Below are 13,412 nucleotides of genomic sequence, written 5' to 3'. Positions count from 1 at the left end.
TATAAGCACAAATTTATTTTTTAAACTATTTACTTATCCATCTATCCATCTGTTCTTTTATATTATATAAAAATGTGAGTCCCAAATGGTAGTTGAACCAAGGATGACTTTTTGTATTTTCTTTGTATGCTGATCCTTTCTCCAAAGTTGATATTTTATAAAAAGCAACCATATGTTTTAGTCAGCTTTTTTGTTGCTGTGACTAAAGGATCTGACCAGAACAATTTAAGAGGAAGAAAAGTTTATTAGAGGGCTCACAGTTTCAGAGATCTTAGTCCAAAGAAGGCCAGCTCCATTCTTTGGGGCTCAAGGTGAGGCTGAACATCATGGCAGGAGAGTATGACAGAGGAAAGCAGCTCATATCATGATCAGAAAGCAGAGAGAGACTCCACTGGCCAGATACAAATATATACCCCAAAGCCATGCTCCAATTCCTGCCTCCTCCAGCCACACCCTACCACTTCAGTTACCACTCAGTTAATCCCTATCAGGGGATTAATTCACTGATTGGGTTAAGTCTCTCACAACCCAATCATTTCTTCTCTGAACTTTCTTGCATTCTTGCATTGTCTCACATGTGAGCTTTTGGGACACCTCATATCCAAACCATAACACCATCCTTGTTTTTTTTGTTTTGTTTTGTTTTGCCTTCCCTTAGTCTTTGCCACACCACAAAGCCCACACCTGCAACGTGTGTTGCACAATCCTGCTACCCCTATTCTCCAACCCCCATCTTATCCTGGCTGACACAGACCATCCCTCATAGCACTACAGTTCTTCTTGATGGGGGAGATAGTACATTATAATTCACTAAATCCATAGAAGTGTCCGCTTAACCTAGATAAAGCTAGAGGCTCAGCCCTCTTCAGCACCTGCACTTAAAAGTAAATGAAGTGTAGGTAAACCATATCACCAAGATGTCTGCCCCTAGTGAGGAAGGCTCTTCTCTCTATCTCTCTCTCTCTCTCCCCACCCATGCTTTCTCTTTCCCTCCTCCTCTTTCTCTTTCTTCTCTTCTAAGAGAAGAGTTTCTTATTGCAGTTCTGGGGATATAACCCAGAGCCTCTGCATGCTGGCAAATGCCCACCACTGAGATCCATACACCCTCAAACCCTCTTGCTTCTCTTTATGGGAAATTTTTGTTGTTGTTATCCTGCTGTTAGATTTGTCTTAACATCAAAGATAGTTTAGAAAATCTGAACCTGAACCAGTAGGCTTTGAGAATCTTAGATTAATTGTTTTGTGCTGGGGACTGAACCCAAGGCCACCAACATGTGCAATATCATTGATCTCAACTCTCCACTCCTTAGAGTAATTGTTAATGAACCTCTCTTGAGCTACAAATTGGCCATTCATGACCTCTGTCTTGGTAAGTATGAGCAATAAAGATGGTTGTCTACATTTATGGAGCCTCATACTAGAAGTCTCAACTTTTATATTGTTAATATTATAACTATATTCCTTCAGCCTATGTCTGAAAAACCTTTTCAACAGGAAATTGTTTAAAATATATGGAACAAGAATAGGAACAAAACTGCCACAACTCACAAAGGATAATTGTCTAAATAGAAGATACAGGGGCTGGGGATGTGGCTCAAGTGGTAGCACGCTCGCCTAGCATGCGTGCGGCCCGGGTTCGATCCTCAGCACCACATACAAACAAAGATGTTGTGTCCACTGGAAAAAAATAAAAAATAAATATTAAAAAAAATAAATAGAAGATACAGAAGACTTTACAAAGAAATTATTAGAATTAATAAGAATATGATAATACCAATATAAAAGAGTGCTAGGAGTTAGAAAGTTGAAATTAAAAACAAACAAACACATATTCAGCCTCTACATACCATTTATAATGGCTAAAACCCAAGTAATCACAACATCAAATTCTGACAAGGATGTGGAGGAACAGAAACATTCATTGCTAGTGGGAATGCAAAAATGGTACAGTCAAATTGAAAGACAGTGTCTTATTAAAAAAAAAAAAAGTTTATATGATTCACAATTACATTCCTTTTTTTTTTTCCAGTTATTTCATTTTTACTATTTCACAGTTTTAGCAAACAAATCAAGGTGCAAACAGGGTTTATTTCACATTAATATATTAACTGGAATTTTTTTTTTTTTTTTGGTCAAATAAATAGAGAATTCTCTTTAAATAACCATCTCTCTTCTCTGGCTGGTCCAGGAACAAAGGAGCAAATCTCCCGTGCATCCAGGGGGCATGATGCTTAAAGGGACAGGCAGACGGAGGGGCCGGCAGCAGGCTATGATCAGCATGTAGGGTTGGGGGCCCTTTGTTCTCAGCCCACCCGGCAGCCCCCAAATAGCATGATGGGATGGACATGTACTCTTCAGCTCCAGTTGAGAAGCCCCTTGTAGAGGGAAGAGACTAGAGGGAAAACAAATTCCAGAAACACTAGCAAGGGAACAGAGGAGCCTCATCCCCAGCCACAGTGGGCTTCCCCTGAAGCCACTAAACCCTGGAGGCTTGTTGTAAAGCTCCTGAAGTCAGAAGTGGCAACAGAATGACCAAGGACAGGGAAGGCAGGCCTGGCTGAATGGAATGTGGGCTGATGGTCAGGTGGGATAGTGGCCTTCCAGAGCTAAGCACAGACAGGGGAAGGAATGTGAGTTGGGCCTGATAGGGCCTCTTGGCCCACAGGGAAGACATGTGGCTGGTCTAGGGGAGCTCACAAGGCTGAGTGCAGAATGGCTACCAGACCGAGGGGCTGGACTGCAGTAGAGGAGGTGACCAGAGAGTCCCTCTGTGGGGAGGAACTACTAGAATGAAACAGGAACAAAGGGAACACCCCGTGCTCCCAAGGACAGCCCCAGAAATGGTAAGAGGGGTGCTGTGGACTGAGCTAGTGTGGGAAGCAGGAGGGGCGGGGGGGGGGGGGGGGGGGGCGGGACGGGACCGGACAACTCTCCAGAGGCTAGAGCCCTGCCTTCCTGCAACACTAGTTCCTGGTAACTTTTATAATCAGACCAGGGGAAGAATAAGGTCCTCCCTGGCCTCCCCCAGCCAGATGCAGTCCCACAAGGAGGGGTAGGGAAGGCCCATGAGGTGGGGACAGGGAAGTAGGCAGGGTCTACTGGGTCTTCTTATCTTCTGGAGGGTAGTAGGGAGGTGGTGGAGGCTGGCTCGTGGGCATGTAGACATTTTGTGGGTTGCCTGGGTTGTAACAGGCGCTGGCAGCTGCTTCTGAGGCCTTGGCCTCAGCTGCAGGAGTGGAGGGGACATCAGGGCCACTGACTGGAGGCTTCATGGGTCCAGGATAGGGTGGTGGAGGGGGCTGCACATATCCCATAGCCCCATCCATTACAGGAGCTCCTTGGATAGAACTCAAGTGGGGGCCATGGATAGGGGTATCCAGGATGGCAGGGATACATTCCATTGGCGATTGGCAGGGGAAAGACATAGGCCCCGCTGGGCATGGAAGGGTACCCATAGGCTCCATTGGGGGCTTCACCTCTGGAAGCTTGAGATGCCACCTGGAGCATGCACTGACCAAACTCGATGGCGCCCTCTGCTGTGAAGGTCAACTTGTATGAAGCAGAGCCTTCCCAGCCACCTCCTGCTTCAGCCTTTACCATCCCCTTGATGTAGTTTGCACCAAACACGGGTTGTTTGATCTCACAGTCCTTCATGAGATAAAAATGGCATCATGAAGGACTGCATGACATCCTTCCCCTTGGACAGAGAGATGACCCAGTAAGGGGTAAGGTAGACAGTGCCCTTCTCAGTCCCTTTGAAGGCCTCTGGAACATTCTTCATGTCATTAAATGTAAGTTCCACATGATCATAGGACATTAGGATGCTCTCAGTGTTGTTGACGATTACTCTGCCACCCTCCGAATGGTTCTTGTTGAGCGCCAGAGTCTCTCCGAGAGGGGTCCCAAGACTCGCAACCACAATTACATTCCTTAGTATCTACCAAAACAACTTCTATCACAGGGAAGATATGTGTTCATATGTGTTCATGTAAGTGGCATACAGGAAATCCCTCACCTTCCAGTCAATTTTGTTATGGACCTAAAACTGCTCTATAAAGTCAAATCTGTATTCTTTTTTAAAGAAGGACATGTCATGTAGTAACTAGAAATAGAAAAAGAAGTATAAGTCCTTTCTGAAAAAAATGATAATACCTTATTGAAACACTAAAGCAAACATAAGTAAATGAAGAGACATACCATGTTCATTAATAAAAAACTTACAAATAGCTAGGCATGGTGGTGCATGCCTGTTACCCCAGCAGCTCAGGAGTCTGAGGCAGGAGAATTGTGAGTTCAAAGCCAGCCTTGGCAATTTAGTGAGGCCCTAAGCAACTCAGTGAGACCCTGTCTCTAACTAAAATACAAAAGAGGTCTGGGGATATGACTCAGTGATTATATGACCCTGAATTCAATCCCTGGCACCAAAACAAAACAAAACAGCAAAAAACCTTCAAATAAATTTAATGTGATCCCATTCAAAATTCCAACACATTTTTCATAGTCTTTATCAGTCAGGGCACAATGACAGAAGGAGAACCAATTACATTCCTTCACATATAAGAAATTTACTATATCTCTCCTTCCAGTCTTTTTGCTATGTTTTCATATGGTTTATTTCTATAAATATTATCCATACTACATTGTTATTATTTTTGTTTCAACAGTCTATTCTCTTTTTGAAAATATTAGATATGGAAAATCACAAACCTCAAAATAGTAAGGCCTGGGAAAAGGGAGTGAGAAAGAAGGTCATACATTGAGAGCATTGATCCTTTCCTAATACATCCTTTCCTGGTGGTAAAACAAACCCTGGGGAGGAGGTGTCCATTAAACCTAGTCTCTGGGAAGAGGCCAAAGCCTAATTCTTCCCTAAACAAACCCTTTCCAGATACCAACCACTGACCCCAGGCCCTCCATCTGGTCCAGTAAGATAAATCCCAGACACTGACTGCTGACCCTGGACTCCCTCCCCTTTCGCCCAGTAAAACAGACCCCAAATTCCTGAGTACCCAAGCTGACACACTCATTAATTAAGTTACCTCTCAGTATAACCAATATTAGCCCAGTCCCCTCCTTTGTTCAGTGGCTCATTTTCCACCAGGAAAGTGGGTCCGCCAGCATCACCCCATTCCTGCATGAAACTTCCTTTTGGCTGAGATGATCCTGAAGTTTGTGTCTGGCCCAGTCATTTTGTGCTAACAGAAAAGCCTATATTTACCTATGCAGTTATGATTCCTAGTGTTCAGCCCTTGCAGGTTTCTTTTGTATCATTTTTCTTCCACCTGAGAAATTAATGTATTATTATTATTATTTTTTTTTTGGTATGTTTCTATTGGTGGCTAATTCTTTCAACTTTTGTAGGTCTGAAAAGGTATTTTGCCTTCTTTTTAAAGACACTTTTGTTTACTTTTCTTTTTTTTTTTTTTTTAATGTCAATAAAGATGTTTCCTCCATTCTTCTTCCTCACTGTTTCTGAGAGAAATCTGCTGTCAGTCTCTGGATGCTTTTAAGATTTTTTTCATTGGTTTGGGGTAATTTATAGCTTGATGTTTTTCCCTTCCTGCTTCTTATGCTTGGGGTTTGTTAAGCTTCTTAGAACTGTGGGTTTATATTCTTCATCAAATTTAGAAAGATATTATCATTTCATTTCTTCAAATACTTTCCTGTCAGCTGGTTGTGGTGGCACATGCCTGTAATTCCAGTGGCTTGGGAGGCTGAGACAGAAGAATCACGAGTTCAAAGCCAGCCTCAGCAATGGAGGTGCTAAGCAACTCAATGAGACACTGTCTCTAAGTACAATACATAATAGGGCTGGGGATATGGCTCAGTGGCAGAGTGCTCCTAAATTCAATCCCTGGTATTGCCCCCCCCCCAAAAAAAACCAAAAATCTTTCCTGTACCCTTTCCTTCAGGGATTCCAATTAAGTATTTTTAACCCATTCAAGTTGTCCCACAGCTTAATATTCTGTTTATGTTTTAAAATTCATTTTTCCTCGGTATTACTCTTTGCATTGTTTCTATTGTGTCAAGTTTATTAATCTACATTTCTGCAATGTCTAATTTTGTCTAATGTGCATATTTTGCATCTCAAGTATCATAGTGTTCATCTTTAAGTTCTATATGGGTCCTTTCTCTGTCTTCCTTTCTCTAATTAACATGTTCAATCTTTCCTTTATCTTTCTGAACATATGGAATACAGTTATAACAACTAATGTTGTCTTAATTATTACATTATAGTCAATTCTCTGTGAATTCCTATTGATTTATCTCTTATAATTTGGGGTCATATATTCCTGCATATTGATCACCTAGTAGTTTTTGTTTGTTTATTTTGGTGCTAGGGATTGAAACAAGGGCCTTGTGCATGCTAAGTATGTACTCAATCACTAAGTTGCACCCTTGCCCTAGTACTTTTAAGATACCAGACGTTGTATTTTTTACTTTGTTGGTGGCTGGATATTTTTGTATTCTTTTAAATATCACTAGAATTGATTCTGGGCCACATAATATTGCTAGGAAATAGTTTGGCTCTTTTAAATCTATCTTAAGTTTCTTAGGTGAAACGAGCTCAGCATGTATTCTAGGGTTAATTATTCCTCATTTATGATGCATGACTGTCCTGAATACTCTACATAATTCCCCATGAATTACGAGGTTTTCTAAATTTGGCTTGGTGGTAGGTAGGGGTGGCAGTGGACAGGAACATCTTCTAGTCCTGTGTGAGCAACAATTGCTATTTCTTCTATTCCTCTTGGATGATTCTTTTACAGCCTAAGATAGTAAGGTGCTCATCAGTACTCTACTGAATATTTGAGGGGAACCTTTGGCAGATCTCTGAACTTCCTTCTCTGCTGCTCTCTCATTTCTCCAGAATTCTTTCCTGCAAACTGTAGTCATTCAAGTGTCCACAGTCATTCAGTCAATATCCTCAATCCAAGAAGTTCATCAGGTCCTACCTGGCTTTCCCCCTCCCTGTACCATGGCCTGGAAACTAAACGGTATACTGGCAGTCAGCAGGGGTAATCTGTGCTTGTTTCCCATACTTCAGGGAATACTATCTTTCATTCCCTAATATCTAACAATGACTTGAAAATTGTCACTCCATATATTTTGTTCAGTTTAAGTTGTCTCAGGCAGGAGGATGGCTCTGATCCCTGTTAGTTTAGAAGCCTGACGAATTGTTTTTATTATAATGTTATATAAATATCTGTAAATAGAAAAACAGTTATAAACTCCTTATGCTTATAGCTCTTATACAACTAAAAACCATTTAAAATTTTTATAAATTAATTATGATAAAATCCAAAACAAAAATACAATTCAAACTAATTACATTTAAGGTGAATAATGATGTGACTTGGTTTAATCTAGGCATAGTACTGCTTGCTTCAGTACAGGTTTGTTTTTGTTTGGCAGGCTTTTCACTGTTTGTGCTGTGATGATTCATTTCCCCCACTAATTCTCTACATTTGAATCACTGAAAAACATTCATCTGTACAATGCAACATGATGTCATTCAGCCTCCGCTTAGCTCGAATTCATCACTTACACATTAAGTCTATTCCTGTTTTCTTTGGTGCCTATGCAATTATATGTGTAACTCTGAATACTGAAATTGTGACAATCCTTGTCTATTAAAAAAAGGACACCTAGATGATCCTGAATATGTTTAACACTTATTTTTTTTAATAATCATAGATTAGAAAAATTTTAAAAATTCTTGTAGAAAACATGCTGTTTGATATAAACCATTCCAATACAAGGTAATAAACCTTTTCTCTAGTTGATAGCCATGTTGAGAAGGCTGGGCAGGAGAACTGCTGAGAGAGAATATCTACTTTATCCAAGAGCACTGACAATGGGAGAGAAACAGAGAATGAAGTTGTGATAAGCTGAAAACAAAAACAAAAACAAAAAACTACTTGCAAGAGAAAAGGAAGGGGGCTGGGGATGTGGCTCAAGCCGGTATTACGCTTGCCTGGCATGCGCAAGGCGCTGGTTTGATCCTCAGCACCACATACAAATAAAATAAAGATGTTGTGTCCGCCAAAAACTAAAAATAAATATTAAAAAAAGAGAAAAGGAAGGAAAAACTCAAGAAAATAGCCAAAAGATCTGCTCATAGTAGAAAAGTGATGACAGATCAACTACAAAGGAGATAAGTAGGAAAAGAGAGAGAAGCCCAAGAGGGAGAATACAAAGAATATGGTCTGATAGAAAAATTGAAAATAAGGAGATTGAAAAAAATAGATTATCTAGGATGTTTGTGGATAACACAAGAGTGACAGAACAGGGTTTCTTCAGGAAGGGAAGAGAGAAGTTACAACAGCCAAATTAATGAAAAATCAGTGCAGCTTTTACCAACAGCTAGGATGTAGTTCTGGATTACAAACATGTCTGTAATGGTTTAGATATGGTGTCTCCCCATTCCTCATGTGTAAGATAATGCAAGAAAGTTTAAATATGAAATGATTGGGTTATGAAAGCTTTACCTTAATTTAGCACATTAATTCACTCGTATATATTAACTGGGAGGTAACTGTAGGCAGGTGGGTTGTGACTACGTCCTGAGCTTCTTTCCTCTATCACACTCTTTCGCCATGACGTTCTGCTCTCCCTCAGGCCCAGTTATGGTGTCAGCCATCTATGGACTGAAAACTCCGCAACTGTGATCCAAAATAAAATTTTCTTTCTCTAATTGTTCTTGTTATGTATTTTGGTCACAGCAATGAAAAAGCTGATTAAAACATATTCTCGGGGAAGGTGTGTTTTTAGCCCTCACTGGACCAGCCTGCCTGGGAAAGTAAGTCACCTGGGTGCTCACCCAGTAAGAATTCAGCAATATAGCAACAAGAGCACGCAAGGCGCTCCCTTTCTGGAGTGGACTGCAGCTCAGTTTCAAGGTCTCCTTGTCTGTGGTACTCTGTAGCTACTTCTGTTTGTTTTGTTGTTGTTTTTTTTTTTTAATATTTTTTAGTTTTAGGTGGACACAATAACTTCATTTTTATATTTATGTAGTGCTGAGGATCAAACCCAGTGCCTCATGCATGCTAGGCAGCACTCTACCACTTAGCCACAACCCCAGCCCTACTACTGGTTTTTTGAATGCCCTCCTAGTATGACCTGTAACCTTCTCATGACTCTGTCATTGACAAACTTTATCCTACTGTGTCTTGAGAGCAGCACTTCCTTTTCCTTTTGTGCTTCATTTTTGACTTTTTCATTGACTTTAAAACCGAGTTGCCTACTCTCGGTTTCCCCCTTGACTCAATGATCCTGCCTACCAGAGTGAATGAAAGAGTCTTCCAGGGAAAAGAAAATTCTTCAGAATGGGGATGGGGGGGGGGCATCACTCAGAGTAACTATAATCCCAGGGGGAGACCCTTACAGAGATCTAAGAGCTAAATGGAATGCCAAGAAGAACAACTTTTTTAGTACTGTAAGCCCCTAAGCCTTTTTGGCAAGTGTGCAAAACATGGGGCTTCACTAAAGCCAACTAAATAATATGAAGTCCACTTGAGAAAAAAATCTCAGGTGTTTGTACCTCAGAATCCACACTATGCAATAAAGGTCAGTTGTCTACATAAACCTAAACAACGTATTGGAGTGGACAAGGTGAGTGCCAGAAAAGCCAATGAAAGTGGAGAAAGGCAGGAATCCAGGCTTCTGTGTTTTGAGAGGGAAATCTCTCCCTTTTATACTCTCATATTGATAGAGAATGGAGAAATCTGAGACACATCAGGAGTGAGATGAGATGCTATGCCCTATTTAGCTCAAAGGCTCCTCAGAAATTTAACGTCACTCTTTATATACCCTACTTTGAGACCATTAACTCCAGGGTCAGTGTCACAACTCCAGCTTCTCATCACTGGGCATTCCTTTTTCCATGAAAAAGTCCACTGAGGATGTTCACAGGACTTGTCTGATAAAGCTGCTCTTATCAGATCCAAAGTGTATGCTTTGTTCCAGAGATCTGTAGCAGTGCCAGCTAGAATCATTTTGCCTGAAGCTATTACTACCTTACCTGTCATTACTCAACTTAGGAATATGATTATGAAAACATTTTCTGCCTAAAGAAGATTTTGTTTTCTGCAAGTATCTGAATGTTTTTACTTGAATTACACTAGAATAGAATCCTCAAATAATATATGAAGAAGTCTGGAGCTAGAAAAGATATCAAATGTTCTAGTCTTGTTTTAAGAAAGAAATTAGGTCTAAAACAATTAAATATTCTAATTCAAGTCATAACAGCTAAAAAATATTATTCCCATGAAAAATCCAAGGCTCAGTTAATTTACCTAGACAACTAAAAAGCGGGGAAGCTTGTATTCATCTATTTGTTTCGGCAGGCTTTGGAGGCAGCTGTGATACGGTCCTGGAAGAGCAATCTGATACCAGCATCCATTATGTTGTGTGGCCTTTCTCATGCAGATAGAGAGCTGTTCTGCATACCTAGGTTGATAATGTGAGTGCAGTGACGTGCTACATTTTGAATCAATGTTAAGCAAAGGCAAAAAAGATTTTGGGTTGTCTTTCAACTTGTTTCTGGAATTGGATTCTATTCACAACAGAACAACAACTTGCACCTGTTTCTTCCCTAGTCTTACTTGAATTCTTCCTCAGTTTTTCCCAGCCTTCTTGGAGCCACCTGTAAATGCAGAGCAGTGTTATATGAACCACCTAAACCCAAGTTACTTGGGAGGGTCCTTTGGAAAACAGGTCCCACCCAGAATTTTCCATTCAGAATTTCCTGAGGGTGGAATGGACTGGAATTTTACTTTTTTTTTTTTTTGTATTGGGTATCAAACCCAACAAGGCGTTAGGTATACTTAGGTGTATTAGACAAATGCTTTACCACAGAGTTATATCCCCAAGCTGGGATTTTATATTTCCCCAAAGAAGTTTGAAAATTACTGATATTATAGAGAAATATCACTGGTAAGACTGCAATAATCTGTGCCTAAGTGGTTTGAAAATAACAGAACTGAAATCATGGTAAGAGCAACTTCTGAGCAATCTTAGTTAGGGAAAATTAACTTAGGAAGCGGGGGAAGGGAAAATACCTTTCCTTCAGGATTGTTTCAGCAGCTGCAGCAGACTGGCTTCTTTCAGTTCTGTCACTGACCCTGCCACACACCTTCGCTGTGCCCCCCTCAGCAGTTGAAATGTCAGCTCACTGTGCTTCCTCACCTGCTGTGCCAAGCCACTGGAATCTATGAGGTTGCACCTCCCCCTACCAGTCTGTGTACTAACTACAATGCTATAAGGTCAGATCACCAGCTGAAAAGTGTCCCTTGCTGAGAAATCTGATTGTAGTCCCAAAGTGCCCCTCCTTCAAACTGCTAGGTTCTGGTAATCACACTCTTACCTTTTATTTCCCCATTCCTAGGATGTTAACCACTTCTATAACTTATTAATCTCTGGTTACCTCAGTGTCTTCTCTTTGCTCTTTATTGTTAGCTTTCCAACAACTATTAGTTAGTTTTCTGAATAAGCTCAACTTTCTTTGCAATACCAAATGTGGTTCCTATTTTTCCTGACTAAACCCTGATTTAAGAACATATATCATACTGAAATATGTTTTGGGGGACCACTGAAATAGCACAAACTCAAAATAAGCCGCATGAAAGATTTGGTAAGATGGATCCATTTGGGTTGGAAATGGTTGCCTCAGGGTTTCTACCCCCAAATTCCAATTCCTCTTAAACTCTTATAGGCCAGTATATGCTTTACATATATTTGGCAAACAATGGCTTCAAATAACTGCATCTTGCATGGTGGTCCAGGAGGTTCTATCTCCTCCATGACAGCCTGCATAGTGCTGTACAGTGCTTGACCTTTACAGATATTAAATGAAGGGTTACCACTTTGTTGCCCAATTATGAACATAGGAGATTTGTGCTAGGGTCAGAACAGGGAAGAAAGAGGTGATACTACAACAGAAGAAAAAATGGAGTTATTTGACAATCCTTACTGGGTTGGACATCTGTCCTGACCTGCCCCGCCCATCTGATAACATCTAAAGATCATGTTACTCATTTCCCTACACTACTATTCTTTTTTATTTTTACTTTTTTGGTACTAGGGATTGAACCGAGGGACGCTTAACCACTGAGCCACATCCTCAGCCCTATTTATTTATTTTTTATCTTACTGTTTATTTTTTGAGACAGGGGAGCAAGAAAGCTGAGACCTGAGGCTTAAGAAGAGCCACCTCCTATCCTCCCTTAAATTAGGCTTAACATGTTCCAGGGAGGGAGAAAAAACTTCAAGACAGACACTGAGCAAACTTGCCCTGTCAGTTGCCTGAAGGATCACAGGTTTCAAAAATCCCCTCATTTAATAGCATCCTTTCACAAAGGGGCATAAGCAGGGAAAGGGAGGAACTGCTTGTCCTTACCTCCTCTGCTGTAGCAGCAGCAGGTGAGGTCTACCACAGAAGGCAGTCTCACCAATTAGATTAACAACTCTTCTTCCTCCTTCAGAGAACAAGAATGTGGAAAAAATACTGGAAACGTTCACTGTTTTCTCCAGGGTGGCACAAACCTTGTCATTGTGGAACCATCTAAACTCCAAATGTTGGCTCCAAGTGATTTTCCTTAAATGTTCCTTCTTAGTACTTAATGTAAAGAGAGAATATAAAATTCAAAAATAAGCCAGGTATGTGGTTCATGGCTATAATCCCAGCAACTCAGGAGGCTGAGGCAAAAGGATCATAAGTTCAAGGCCAGTCTAGGAAACTTAGTGAGAGACTGTTCCAAAATAAAAAAATAAAAAGGGTTGGGTATATAGCTCAGTGGTAGAGTGTTCCTGGGCTCATTCCCCAGCACAAAATACATAAGTATCATCCAAAATAGCAGCTACTAGCATATGTAACTATTTAAATTAATCAAAACCAAAATTAAACTTCCCCAGTTAGACTAGACATTTTTCAAGGTTCAAAAGCTATATGGCTAGTGGGTTCCTTATTGGACAGTTAAGATATAGTAATAGTAATTTCCATCACCACAGAAAATTTATTGGACAGTTAGATGTACTTACTATATGTAGAAAAGCTGGATATTAAATTAGTAGCTTTACTTTTAAAAAAAAATAATTGAATACAGTTGACTTCAAATATTTCTGGACATAAACCTCCTAAAATTTAAAAATACTACTATCCTTATACATTTTTAAGTTGAAATAAAAATTTTCATCTTAAGTTTCAATATTTATAACAAAATATCTAATTTTAATTTTATATTTCCATTTAAAAATAAAATTATTCCACCACTCTAAAAGTTATCCACGGGGTATCTAAATACCATAGCTCTTTCTATCTACTTTCTGAAACTGAAAAAATACATTCCTCTTCTCCACTATTTATTTTAATATATTTTTATGCTTAATGGTTCACTTCATCATATTTCTCT

The 13,412-nt window shown here is 40.1% G+C and overlaps 1 pseudogene; it reads right to left on the bottom strand.

The window, feature by feature from the left end:
* Positions 1–2,985: 2,985 nt before the first annotated feature.
* Positions 2,986–8,644, bottom strand: LOC114098909 (WW domain-binding protein 2 pseudogene; annotated as a pseudogene).
* Positions 8,645–13,412: the final 4,768 nt, after the last annotated feature.

This window comes from Marmota flaviventris, chromosome 10 (genome assembly GCF_047511675.1).
Source record: "Marmota flaviventris isolate mMarFla1 chromosome 10, mMarFla1.hap1, whole genome shotgun sequence".
In the NCBI taxonomy this organism is placed as follows: Eukaryota; Metazoa; Chordata; class Mammalia; order Rodentia; family Sciuridae; genus Marmota; species Marmota flaviventris.
The sequence above is the reverse complement of the archived record's forward strand: the minus strand, read 5'-3'. Positions and strand labels throughout refer to the sequence as shown.